At 42.1% G+C, this 13,036-nt stretch overlaps 1 long non-coding RNA gene across 1 annotated transcript; it reads left to right on the forward strand.

Annotated features, from left to right (window-relative positions):
* Positions 1 to 813: 813 nt before the first annotated feature.
* Positions 814 to 2,517, forward strand: LOC309485071. Its single transcript, XR_014201042.1, has 3 exons — positions 814 to 1,165; positions 1,345 to 1,446; positions 1,823 to 2,517. It is a non-coding gene; the product is annotated as an uncharacterized lncRNA (long non-coding RNA).
* Positions 2,518 to 13,036: the final 10,519 nt, after the last annotated feature.

Raw genomic sequence — 13,036 nt, forward strand, 5'->3', positions numbered from 1 at the left:
AAATGTGAATTCTTGACATTAAGAATGTACTTTTTCTAGTAACAATGTCTATTTCTGATATTAGAAATTACATTTTCATTAGTACTTGGGGTGGGAACACTGGGGTGTTAGGTGTGACTGTGTGACAATGGCTCATGGGTCAGGTAGGAGGGCCCCTTAAGATAATTTTGCTTAGGGCCCCAGGGAGGTCAGGATCGGCTCTGTATGCCTGTCCTCACTAACCAATACTTCACATGTTCAACATAAAACATAACATTTGTGGATGAAGGATTGGACTTTCTGAACACACAGTTAATGAGGAGGTAAGTCTTTATTGGAGTTGATGGACTACCATATTAAGCAAGTAGTAATCTAGTCTCCTAACCTCACCCCAAACTTACTCTAAACCAATAGAACTTGACCCTGTGAGAGGGTGAAAGGCAAAATTCAGACTGCAGGTAAATGTGGGCCAAACATGATTTTTTTTGCTCACATGTGACTCAGATCTGTTTTTCACATGAAAACAATATGGAATCAGATTTTTTTTATTCCGATTTGTGCCACTTAGCATGTGGTCCTAAATCTAATACAGGTCAGATATTTTGCAATGCGACCTCAGTCTGAACAGTCATATCAGAATTTATGCGACTTTTACGTCACTCTAGATCAACATTCGTCACAATTCTGCACTCATGGGAGTCACAAACCCGATGTTATCAAGACAGTTGCGAAAGGTAGTCAGTCGAAGGACAGTGATGTGTCAGAGCACATAAGAATTACAGTGACATCTCTTTTTTGCATCCTCCCCTTTGTTTTTTATATTGCCAGTGTAACCCAGGTTACCAGTGGACAGAGACAAAATGCACTTCAAATTAAAAAACAGAGTTAAAGTATGAAAGCTGCTTTCAGATCAAATATAAGACTGCAAACAAATTAATTCATTATATATAGAAATGGAGAAATATAAAATATTGAATGTTATAAATATGTCCAATAGTGTTATCTCCCTTTACATAAGCCTCCAATGAGATCGCATTTTGAATGACGTCATGGAAAATTCTGCTATCGCGGCACTTTTAGAGAGCAGCGCATTCTGGAACTTTCTTTTCTTCGTGAACCTCTGACGCGAGCAGATGCTTGTTTTGCTCCGGGAGATTTGAAGCTCCGATTTGAGTCGAGAACTGATGTAAGAGTTGTTTAAATGCCTCTAAATCATTTATATGATGACGATGTAGAAATAATTAGCAGTTAAAATGAGTTGAAGTGATATGATTGTTCACGTTATGTGTTGACCGCATGTCAATAACGCAATATTAGCGCTAGTTTAAAGCTAATATAGTGTGTGTGTATACATCTCTAACTAAGGATTCAGAGAGAAGCAGTTTATGCTCGAGAAAGACATTTTGAGAACGTGTATCATCTGGAACTTCCCTGGTTCTTCCGATGTACATGTAAACGAGTTCCTTGGTGAGTTAATATAGTTTCAATAATTTCAGCATTGTTCAATAAGGTTCATTAAGGATCATTAAGTGTGTTACATCAAATTATTGTTTATTTGGTGCAGTAATAATGGCGAATACAGCCTTAAGTGTAAAATGAAAGATGTAATTCGGCATTTATGTGAAATTAATGCCATGAAATGCAATGTGTTTGTTAAATAAGATGCTTACAAGCAAGTATGCAAAACAATTTATTTATTGCACAGACAATTTATTGCATAAAGACAATTTATTCCTATAAATGGACATTATTTGCTGTGTTTTATGAGAAGTTGTGTATAATCTGAATTGATTTGTATATAGTGTCGAATGCTAATTGTTTTTTTTGGCCTTGTGTCTTCAAGGCCAGGTTTTTTGTTCTTCTGCTTTTGTTTCCATGTGAGTGCTGTGACGTCCAGCTGATGAGTGTGATCCATTCTGCATGTGAATCGGACGAAGTGTGAATCATTCCTGAATTGTGGATTGTCTCAGCTCTTCCTGTGTGCGTAACGGTGGGGTTGGACTGGCGAGCCGCCCGTTTAACGAATCCTTTGATTACCCTGTTGAAAGAGAAACCGAAGCTGAAATTTAACTTGCTCATCTTTGAACGGTAGGATTAGAATCACACATCAATTTATTCTGTTCTATCCAGGGCAGAATAGGACGACTGATTTAAGTGCCTCACGAACTTTTGGACTGAGTTTACGAACTGATCTGTTCATTGAGAAACATCAGACTTTTGGACTTTCTGAGTATTTACGTTCAGAGTGAACGAAATTTTGTTTTGTTTTGTTTGTTTCATTTTCTATTGTTTTCCTTACGCCTGTGTGAGGTTATATGGGTCCATGTTCAACTAATTGATTTATCATTACAATCTAACAACAAGGTAAAAGAAAAGAAAATAACATAATTCAGTAAATTCAACCTTGTTCTTACCTCATCCTTTTGTTTTGAGTATTCACTGCTGCTGTATCATCTCTCTCCCCGGACGAACCAAATCTTTTGAGCCCACTGGTCCGTTAGTAAAGTTTGACACAAATTTATCACGTGTAACGGGTTACAAGTAAAAGTGGCGAGCCAGCCAGGAGAGAGATTGGCCTGCAGCAATAGTGACAATACAAATATATTATTAATTATTTATATACTCAGCAGAATATTGACAACATGGATATTGTAAAAAGAGAGAATGTAGATGTCTCAAATGCCGTAATAGTCAACGGCTTAACATTGACTGAAACAGATCAGGACTTAGAAGCATGGTTGTTGAGATATGGCAGCATTAGTCGCAACCTTCTCATTGATGACCCAAACTCTGAATTCCATCAACATGCCATTATAGAGTTTACTTATAGCTCCGCTATGAAAACACTAATGCCCCTTCTGCCCGTAACAATGGTCAGTACGTCAAACCCAGATACAACCTTCATAGTGCGTGCCTTAAGCGGTGTCTACACTCAAGTAGCTAGTGACAGTGCTACTAAGCTGTATTTCGAAGAACTACAAACTATTGCTAGCGCTAGTGGAAGGTCAATTGAAGAAGTGCTCCAGGAGGAGTTAAAGAGGATGAAAGCTGGCTGCTCTGTTGCTGAGCCCATAGATGCTTCAGGTGATAGAGTTGAGTATCCACATGCTGCAGACTCTCAAACTCGTGATAGCAGCACCACCAGCTCACTGGATGGACCGTCGTCCCCAGCCAACTTACAGAGAGTGACCACAGAACAAGTAGCCCCTCCCTCAATTGAATCTGAGACATCACAAAACCTGTCCAAGGAAAGACCCAGCAGTAGAACTAGCCATCCTGCAGCTACGGTGTTACCCCATCCAGTACTTACAATGGACATGATTGATCCGCCCAGCGTGCAAAAAGTTGTAGTTGAACACATTGTCAGAACAAATGACACTGCTACATTACAACCTGCCTCTTTCCGTCTCAGGTCATTCTCTGGGAAAGTTCCTAGGCCAGTAAACGAGCCAGACTTCGACACATGGCGGGCAAGTGTTCAATTCCTATTAGATGACCCCTCCATTTCGGACTTGTCTCGCACAAGGAGAATACTTGATAGTCTGCTCCCTCCTGCTGCTGATGTCATTAAACATGTGAGTCCCCAGTCTTTACCTTCAGTTTACTTGGAGTTGCTAGAGTCAGTTTACGGATCCGTGGAGGATGGAGATGAGCTGTTAGCAAAATTCATGACCATGCTACAGAACCCAGGGGAGAAGCCCTCCAGTTATTTGCACCGGTTGCAAGCTTTGTTGAGCACTACTGTAAGGAGAGGCGGCATTGCGGAGAGTGAGCAAAACCGCTGTCTGATAAAGCAATTCTGCCGTGGATGCTGGGATAATGGGTTAATTTCCAGCTTACAGCTAGAGACGAAAAAGATCAACCCACCTTCTTTTGCAGAGATGGTAGTGCAAATTCGCACGGAAGAAGACCGACAAGCCTCAAAAGAAGACAGGATGAGAAGTCATTTTGGAATGAACAAACAGAGTAATGCCCCCAAAATGAGAACGGCTACTCATCAAATGTCAACATACTCCCAGCATGCAATTGGTGGAGCAGCTGAAGAGGTGGATACTATGAGGGCTCAAATATCTGAAATTAATGCTCAGGTTGCTGCTATGCAAACCTCAACTTACCAGAAGTGCAAGCCTGATTATTCCAAAAATTCTGAATTGATCCAGCTAAAGAAAGAGCTAGTAGAACTACAAGCAGAAGTAGAGGCTATGAGAACATCCATTTCTGGTAAAGTGCCAAAAGAAACCCCAGCAGCTAAGGAAATAGCGGGACTGAAGAAGCAAGTGGCAGAGTTAAAGGCTCAGTTGTCAGCCCCTGACATACCATAACATCGGTCAGGCAAGACTGCAAAATTCCAGCATAGGCAAACTGAGAGGGATGAGAACAATCAACTCAGAAGTGGTTCAGTGACAATCACTCGTCCTCGTCCTGGATACTGTTTTAGATGTGGTGAGGATGGACACCTTGCCATCAACTGTGAAAATGACTCGAACCCTTCTAAGGTAGAGGAGAAGAGGCGCCAGTTGAGAGAAAAACAAGCTCAGAGGGACCTAAAGAACCAAGCCACTACTACTCAGTTAAACACCAGACAGTCTCTGTAGCAGGGCATATGGAGACTGGGACGAAGCATCATTGCCCTAAAAGCAAACTGCCAAAAGGACTAATTGGAATGAAATGTACTGCCCAAATCTATGTCGACACAATTGAAGTGAACTGCCTTTTAGACACTGGTTCCCAGGTGACTACCATCCCCTTGTCATTTTACAAAAATAACTTGTCTCATCACCCCATGAAACCCCTGGAATCTTTGCTGGAAGTGGAGGGAGCCAATGGGCAATCAGTGCCTTACCTCGGGTATGTGGAGTTAACTTTAATGTTTCCCAAAGAGTTTCTAGGAACAGACGCAGAGGTTACCACGCTAGCACTGGTGGTCCCAGATTTGGTAAATGTACCACAAGTCCTCATTGGTACAAATACCTTGGATGCACTTTACTCCAGTTATGTACAAAAAGAGACTGTCAGTCCCAAATTAGCTTCTAAAGGGTATGCAGCCGTACTGAAGACACTTGATGTGAGGCATCGACAATCATGTGCCAAAACCCTTGGGTGTGTGACCTTAAAAGGGGCAGTCCCTGAAACTGTGCCAGCAGGATGCACTGCTGTTCTTGATGGAGCTGTCTGCCTGAATTATCTTCCAGCAGAAAAACTGACTGTTACAAGTCCTCCCACAATATCTTCTCTGCCAGGTGGTCTATTAGTTGCCAGTGGATTGCACGCCTTACCTGTGAAACGTTTCTTCTCCTTGCCTGTGGTAGTCAAGAATGAAACCCAGACTAACATAGTAATCCCTCCCCGGTCTGTGATTGCAGAAATGCATGCTGTCCAGCAGGTGATACACAAGCCATTAACAAGTGATGTTTCTGAAACACCAGAAAGTCCTCAGATAACTCTCGATTTTGGAGACTCCCCACTGCCCTCCGAATGGAAAGAACGGCTATCAGCCTTGTTAAACTCTATGCCTGAAGTTTTTGCTTTGAAGGAAATGGATTATGGGCACACAGATAAGGTGAAGCACCGAATTAAACTGAGTGATGAAACTCATTTCAAGCATAGAGCTCGTCCCATCCACCCACAAGATATTGATGCCGTCAGAAAACATCTACAGGAGTTGTTAGCAGCCGGTATTATACGAGAGTCTGAGTCCCCATTCGCATCCCCCATTGTAGTAGTCCGAAAAAAAGACAACTCAGTGCGGCTATGTATTGACTTTAGGAAGCTTAACTCTCAAACCATACGAGATGCGTATGCACTCCCAAACCTGGAGGAAGTGTTCTCCATGTTAACTGGTTCCAAGTGGTTTTCTGTTCTCGATCTAAAATCCGGGTATTACCAGATTGAGATGGATGAAGCGGACAAGCAGAAAACAGCATTCGTATGCCCCCTCGGGTTCTGGGAGTTTAACCGTATGCCGCAAGGGATAACCAATGCGCCAAGCACATTCCAGCGGCTCATGGAGCACTGCATGGGTGACTTAAATAGAAGAGAAGTCTTAGTTTTCATCGATGATCTTATCATCTTCTCCGAAACCCTTGAGGAGCATGAGCGCCGACTGATACAAGTCCTGAATCGTTTAAAAGAATACGGATTGAAGCTCTCACCCGAGAAATGCAAATTCTTCCAAACATCTGTGCGCTACTTGGGCCACATTGTCTCCCAGAACGGTGTAGAAACTGACCCATCAAAAATTGAGGCCATAAAAACCTGGCCAAGGCCCCAGAACCTACGGGAACTAAAATCCTTCTTAGGATTTACAGGATATTACCGTAGATTTGTTAAAGATTTCTCCAAGATTGCAAAGCCGCTCAACAACCTTACAGCTGGCTATCCTCCGGTTCGAAAGGGAAGAAGGAAAGATAAAGATCACACTTACTTTAATCCAAAAGAGTCTCTGGGTGACAGATGGACTACCGAGTGTCAACAGGCATTTGAAGGCCTCGTGGAAAGGTTAACCTCTGCTCCTGTCTTGGGGTACGCAAATCCTTGTCTGCCTTACCTATTGCATACAGATGCTTGTGCTACAGGACTAGGAGCAGCCTTGTATCAAGAACAGCAAGGACACATGAGAGTCATAGCATTTGCCAGCCGTGGATTAACAAAGTGTGAAGCCAAGTATCCTGCCCACAAATTGGAATTTCTGGCTCTCAAATGGGCAATCACCACAAAATTCCATGACTATCTGTATGGGGCAGATTTCACAGCGGTCACTGATAGCAATCCCCTCACCTATGTCCTTACGTCTGCCAAACTAGATGCTACTAGTTATAGATGGTTATCCAGTCTCTCAACCTACAATTTTAAGATCCAATACAGAGCTGGAGCACAAAATCAAGATGCAGATGGATTGTCTCGTCGTCCCAATGGTGAACCATCAGATGATTGGGAATCTAAAAAAGAGCAAGAACGAATCAGACAGTTCACTCTACATCATCTTGGAGATCTTGAAGGCAACACCAATACAATCTTACCTGAAGTAGTGGAGGCCATCTGTGAAAAACATCAAGTCAATCAATCCCATGATTATCAGTCTTTCCCTTTGACCTTGGTAGAGTCTCTGAGCATGAATGAAAAGGCATTACCTCCAGAAATCCAGGAAGAAGATGGCCATGGTCTCCCAGAGATACCTTACCTGTCTGAAGAGGATCTGATCAGGAAGCAGCGAGCTGACCCTGAAATTAAAGAGGTAATTGAGCACTTGGAGTCTAACAACAAACCTGCAAACTTGAAATTCCACTTACCCGCAGTGACTTTGTGGATGAGACAATGGAACAAACTTGAGCTGAAAAATGGGTTGTTATATCGGAAGAGGATGGACGGAGACAAAGTGTTGAACCAACTGGCTTTACCTGAAGATCTTCGAGGAATTGTACTTACCAGTCTTCATGATGACATGGGGCATCTGGGTCTAGAGCGAACTCTCGATCTTCTCCGTTCCAGATTTTACTGGCCGAAGATGGCGGCCGATGTGGACAAAAAAATCAAAAGGTGCGAGCGCTGTGTTCGTAGGAAGACTCCTCCACAGAAAGCGGCTCCCTTGGTGAATATTCAGACTCATAGGCCATTAGAACTAGTTTGTATGGATTTTCTGTCACTGGAACCAGACAGCAGTAACACCAAGGATATTTTGGTCATCACAGACCATTTTACCAAGTACTCTGTTGCTATTCCTACCCGTAACCAGAAAGCGCAAACAGTTGCTAGATGCCTGTGGGATAATTTCTTTGTCCATTACGGTTTTCCGGAGAAACTTCTCAGCGACCAGGGGCCAGACTTTGAATCTCATACCATCCAAGAGTTGTGTAGAATTGCTGGCATCCGAAAAGTGAGAACCACCCCCTACCATCCTAGAGGGAACCCGGTGGAGCGCTTTAATCGGACCCTCTTGCAGATGCTAGGCACCCTGGAGAACAAAAGCAAAGCTCATTGGAAGGATCACGTCAAACCATTGGTGCATGCATATAACTGCACAAGGAGTGATGTAACTGGATATTCACCATATGAGCTAATGTTTGGGAGGCAGCCTCGACTGCCGGTCGACCTTGCTTTCGGACTTCATACCAACCTCCCATTACAGTCCCATTCGCAATATGTGAAATCTCTAAGGAGTCGATTAGAGGAAAGCTACAGAGTTGCTTCTCACAATGCATCCAAAATAGCTGATCGGAACAAAAGACGTTTTGACAGAAATGTAGTTGCCTCTACACTTGAACCAGGTGATCGAGTCCTTGTGCGAAATGTCAGATTGAGAGGGAAACACAAGTTGTCAGATAAATGGGCCTCTGAGATCTATGTGGTAGTCCGGAAAGCAGGTGACATGCGAGTATATACAGTCTGCCCAGAAGGGAAAGATGGACCAGTCCGCACATTACACCGCGATCTGCTACTGCCTTGTGGGTTTCTACCCCTGAATGAAATTGAAGGAACAGACCCTCTGAAAATTCGTCGTAAGCCTAGAACCAGATCCCACTCTGCACACGAAGCGGTTCCTCAAGAACATCTGAGTAGTCAGTCTGAATCAGAGGATGACTCTTATATTGGAAATTCAGGACGCCAATTGGAGTTTAGTACAAAAATGATTTCACCTCCAGAACATCCTATGACCGTAGAGAACTTACCTGAAACAGAGTTTCTCAACTCCCCTGCTGCTGTGGTAGAACCTGTGAATGAAACCTTACCTGACACTGGAACCCTTCCGGCTGCCGTAGACCTTGTAAAAGAAACATTACCTGACATCAGACTAGAAGAAGACTCCACAGATAATCAATCAGAAAATGAAGAAGAACATTGTATACCTGTTCAAGATGGAGACACTGTTGAAGTGGAGAACTGCAGAAGCAAATGCATTGAAAGTACTGAGCCCCCAGAGTTGTTAGCACCTATGAATGGAAATGTGCTGGAGTTTTCAGGTCTGTCGGACACCGTGACGGAGGAAACACAGTCCAATGACATAATCTCACCTGCCCAGGATGTTACAAGTAACCAGCCTGTTACAGATGATGACCTTGAAGCTATTGACCCTAGACGTTCCAGAAGGCAGCGTGGGCCTCCTAACAAATTCCAGTATCATAAACTAGGAAATCCCCTAACACTAGTTATCCAGTCTTTACTGCAAGGGTTGAGTTCTGCACTTACCACTTCCTTGGAAGAATCCACATCCATCAGTGATCAGTCCTTGAATATGTCTGGTGCTTTTCCTATAGTGGTGACAAGTCAACCCCAAGCATGCCCGAGGACGTGCCTGAATTCAGAGGGGGAAAGTGTAACCCAGGTTACCAGTGGACAGAGACAAAATGCACTTCAAATTAAAAAACAGAGTTAAAGTATGAAAGCTGCTTTCAGATCAAATATAAGACTGCAAACAAATTAATTCATTATATATAGAAATGGAGAAATATAAAATATTGAATGTTATAAATATGTCCAATAGTGTTATCTCCCTTTACATAAGCCTCCAATGAGATCGCATTTTGAATGACGTCATGGAAAATTCTGCTATCGCGGCACTTTTAGAGAGCAGCGCATTCTGGAACTTTCTTTTCTTCGTGAACCTCTGACGCGAGCAGATGCTTGTTTTGCTCCGGGAGATTTGAAGCTCCGATTTGAGTCGAGAACTGATGTAAGAGTTGTTTAAATGCCTCTAAATCATTTATATGATGACGATGTAGAAATAATTAGCAGTTAAAATGAGTTGAAGTGATATGATTGTTCACGTTATGTGTTGACCGCATGTCAATGACGCAATATTAGCGCTAGTTTAAAGCTAATATAGTGTGTGTGTATACATCTCTAACTAAGGATTCAGAGAGAAGCAGTTTATGCTCGAGAAAGACATTTTGAGAACGTGTATCATCTGGAACTTCCCTGGTTCTTCCGATGTACATGTAAACGAGTTCCTTGGTGAGTTAATATAGTTTCAATAATTTCAGCATTGTTCAATAAGGTTCATTAAGGATCATTAAGTGTGTTACATCAAATTATTGTTTATTTGGTGCAGTAATAATGGCGAATACAGCCTTAAGTGTAAAATTAAAGATGTAATTCGGCATTTATGTGAAATTAATGCCATGAAATGCAATGTGTTTGTTAAATAAGATGCTTACAAGCAAGTATGCAAAACAATTTATTTATTGCACAGACAATTTATTGCATAAAGACAATTTATTCCTATAAATGGACATTATTTGCTGTGTTTTATGAGAAGTTGTGTATAATCTGAATTGATTTGTATATAGTGTCGAATGCTAATTGTTTTTTTTGGCCTTGTGTCTTCAAGGCCAGGTTTTTTGTTCTTCTGCTTTTGTTTCCATGTGAGTGCTGTGACGTCCAGCTGATGAGTGTGATCCATTCTGCATGTGAATCGGACGAAGTGTGAATCATTCCTGAATTGTGGATTGTCTCAGCTCTTCCTGTGTGCGTAACGGTGGGGTTGGACTGGCGAGCCGCCCGTTTAACGAATCCTTTGATTACCCTGTTGAAAGAGAAACCGAAGCCGAAATTTAACTTGCTCATCTTTGAACGGTAGGATTAGAATCACACATCAATTTATTCTGTTCTATCCAGGGCAGAATAGGACGACTGATTTAAGTGCCTCACGAACTTTTGGACTGAGTTTACGAACTGATCTGTTCATTGAGAAACATCAGACTTTTGGACTTTCTGAGTATTTACGTTCAGAGTGAACGAAATTTTGTTTTGTTTTGTTTGTTTCATTTTCTATTGTTTTCCTTACGCCTGTGTGAGGTTATATGGGTCCATGTTCAACTAATTGATTTATCATTACAATCTAACAACAAGGTAAAAGAAAAGAAAATAACATAATTCAGTAAATTCAACCTTGTTCTTACCTCATCCTTTTGTTTTGAGTATTCACTGCTGCTGTATCATCTCTCTCCCCGGACGAACCAAATCTTTTGAGCCCACTGGTCCGTTAGTAAAGTTTGACACAAATTTATCACGTGTAACGGGTTACACCTGCGCTTAACTTTGTTGGCTTTGGTAGCAGATCACACTATAAATAAACACGTAATCACTTAATTTATTGTCCTACTTATATGTTTACTTGCATATGACAGCGTGCTGCATGACGTCTTTTTATTTATCGTTCTTTTGCGCACACGGGTCTGTTCGCACTTGAATCTAATGTTGGTCACATTTAAAACAACAATGTAAACAGCTATAAAAAAATCGGATCTGACCAATAAATCGGAATTGAGCACTAAGGCTCACAGTATGAAAGTAGCCTTAGAATGACTTCACCCCTCAAATCAACTAATTTTCACAGGTCTCGCACATGAACATTCAGATTCCAGCCTGCAAGTCAAACGCATTGCCTGCGGCAAATCTTGCCAAACATCTGATTAATTTAGTCTTCAGTATTCTCTGTAGAGTTAAAGCACAGAAAAGTGACTATTTTTGAATGACTGTTTTCATGCAGCATGAATATGTGATTTAAGTCTGGTTGATTGACATGGGAGACAGAAACCGGAGCGACACGTTCAAGACTTGTGTTTACTATTATCAGAATACTTTCTAATTGGCTTTGAATTTAACTCGGACTTGAGCTGATGACATGAAACGAGTCATTTCTTCACAGAGTTTCAAAGTGCTTCTCCCAACCTTAAAAAAGCATTAGAGATTTGGTCAATATTTCAAAGAGCTAATTTGATAGTAATATCAACAACAGACTTACAGTGTGCTCTGTCATTTGAGGTTGTAGAACACCTAGCTACCCTATGTGACAAGTCCCAAGTGATGTATGGCAAAAAATAGACGCAAAAATAAGTAGTAATAAACACATAGTAATAAACACAGCTGCCGAGGCGGTCACTAGGAAAAGTCATGTACATGACACCCACCTGAAAACATAGTGGAGCTAAAAAAAAACATGGACATTGCATAAATAATAACATAATAATACATACACAATAGCTAATAATGTAGGGAAGTGTCTTTTAAATGACTACTACATAATAATAATAACAATTTGTTACATTTAACACTTTACATATCGAACGAATCTCCTCGACCACCACCAATGTGCAGCATCCACCGGGATGATGTGACGGCATCCTTATTGTGCCAGAGCACACATCACACACCAGCTTACTGGTGGAGAGGAGACAAAAGATTGAGCCAATCAGTATAGGGGATCAGTGTAACAAAGTCCACTGAGGTGAGTTGCAGTGAGAATTTATGTGCAGCTTTATTCAAATACACGTTACCAAAATAAACAAGGACTTGGCTTGAAGACTTGAACATGAACATGAACATGAACATGAAACATAACACTCACCAACAAAAAAAGTCCCATGCAAGTGCCTCGTATCTCACGTTTGCCGATGCAGAGTGTGGATTAGGAGTCTGCGATAAAGTATCTAGTGGCTCAGATCTCGAGTCTGCTGAGGCGACACAGGTCTGCAGACTACAATAAAGATTCTCGTGGCTCAGACCTCGCATCTGCCGAGGCAATGCATAGATCAAGGGGTCTGCAATAAAGAATGTAGTGGCTCGGTCCTCGGATCTCGAGTCTGCCGAGGCGACACAGGTCTGCAGACTACAACAGAGATTCTAGTTGCTCGGATCTCTCGTCTGCCGAGGCGACGCGTTGATTACGGGTCTGCAGACTGCAATAAAGAATCTAGTGGCTCGGATCTCGCATTTGCCGAGGCAACGCGTAGATCGCTGGTCTGCAATAAAGAATCGTGGAAACTACTTCCAAATATATCTCAATGGGTCCTGCACACAGTGGTAGGCCCCGAGCAGGCTTTGGTTATGGAACAAGAGGTAAAAGCTTTGCCAGGGAAGGGGGCCATAGAACATGTTCCTCCCCCGACAGAGAGTCCAGGTTTAAAGCCGGTATTTTATCATTCCTGAGAAGGATGGGGGGTTGTGCCCTCTTCTAGATATGCATGCCGTGTCGAATCGTGGCACAAACAGATCCGAGGACTGATTTGTGGTCCGAGGTCACTATAGACCTTTAGGACGCATATTTTTTATTTTCCATCCT

The sequence above is a fragment of the Leuciscus leuciscus genome, assembly GCF_965113295.1.
Source record: "Leuciscus leuciscus genome assembly, chromosome: 21".
In the NCBI taxonomy this organism is placed as follows: domain Eukaryota; kingdom Metazoa; phylum Chordata; class Actinopteri; order Cypriniformes; family Leuciscidae; genus Leuciscus; species Leuciscus leuciscus.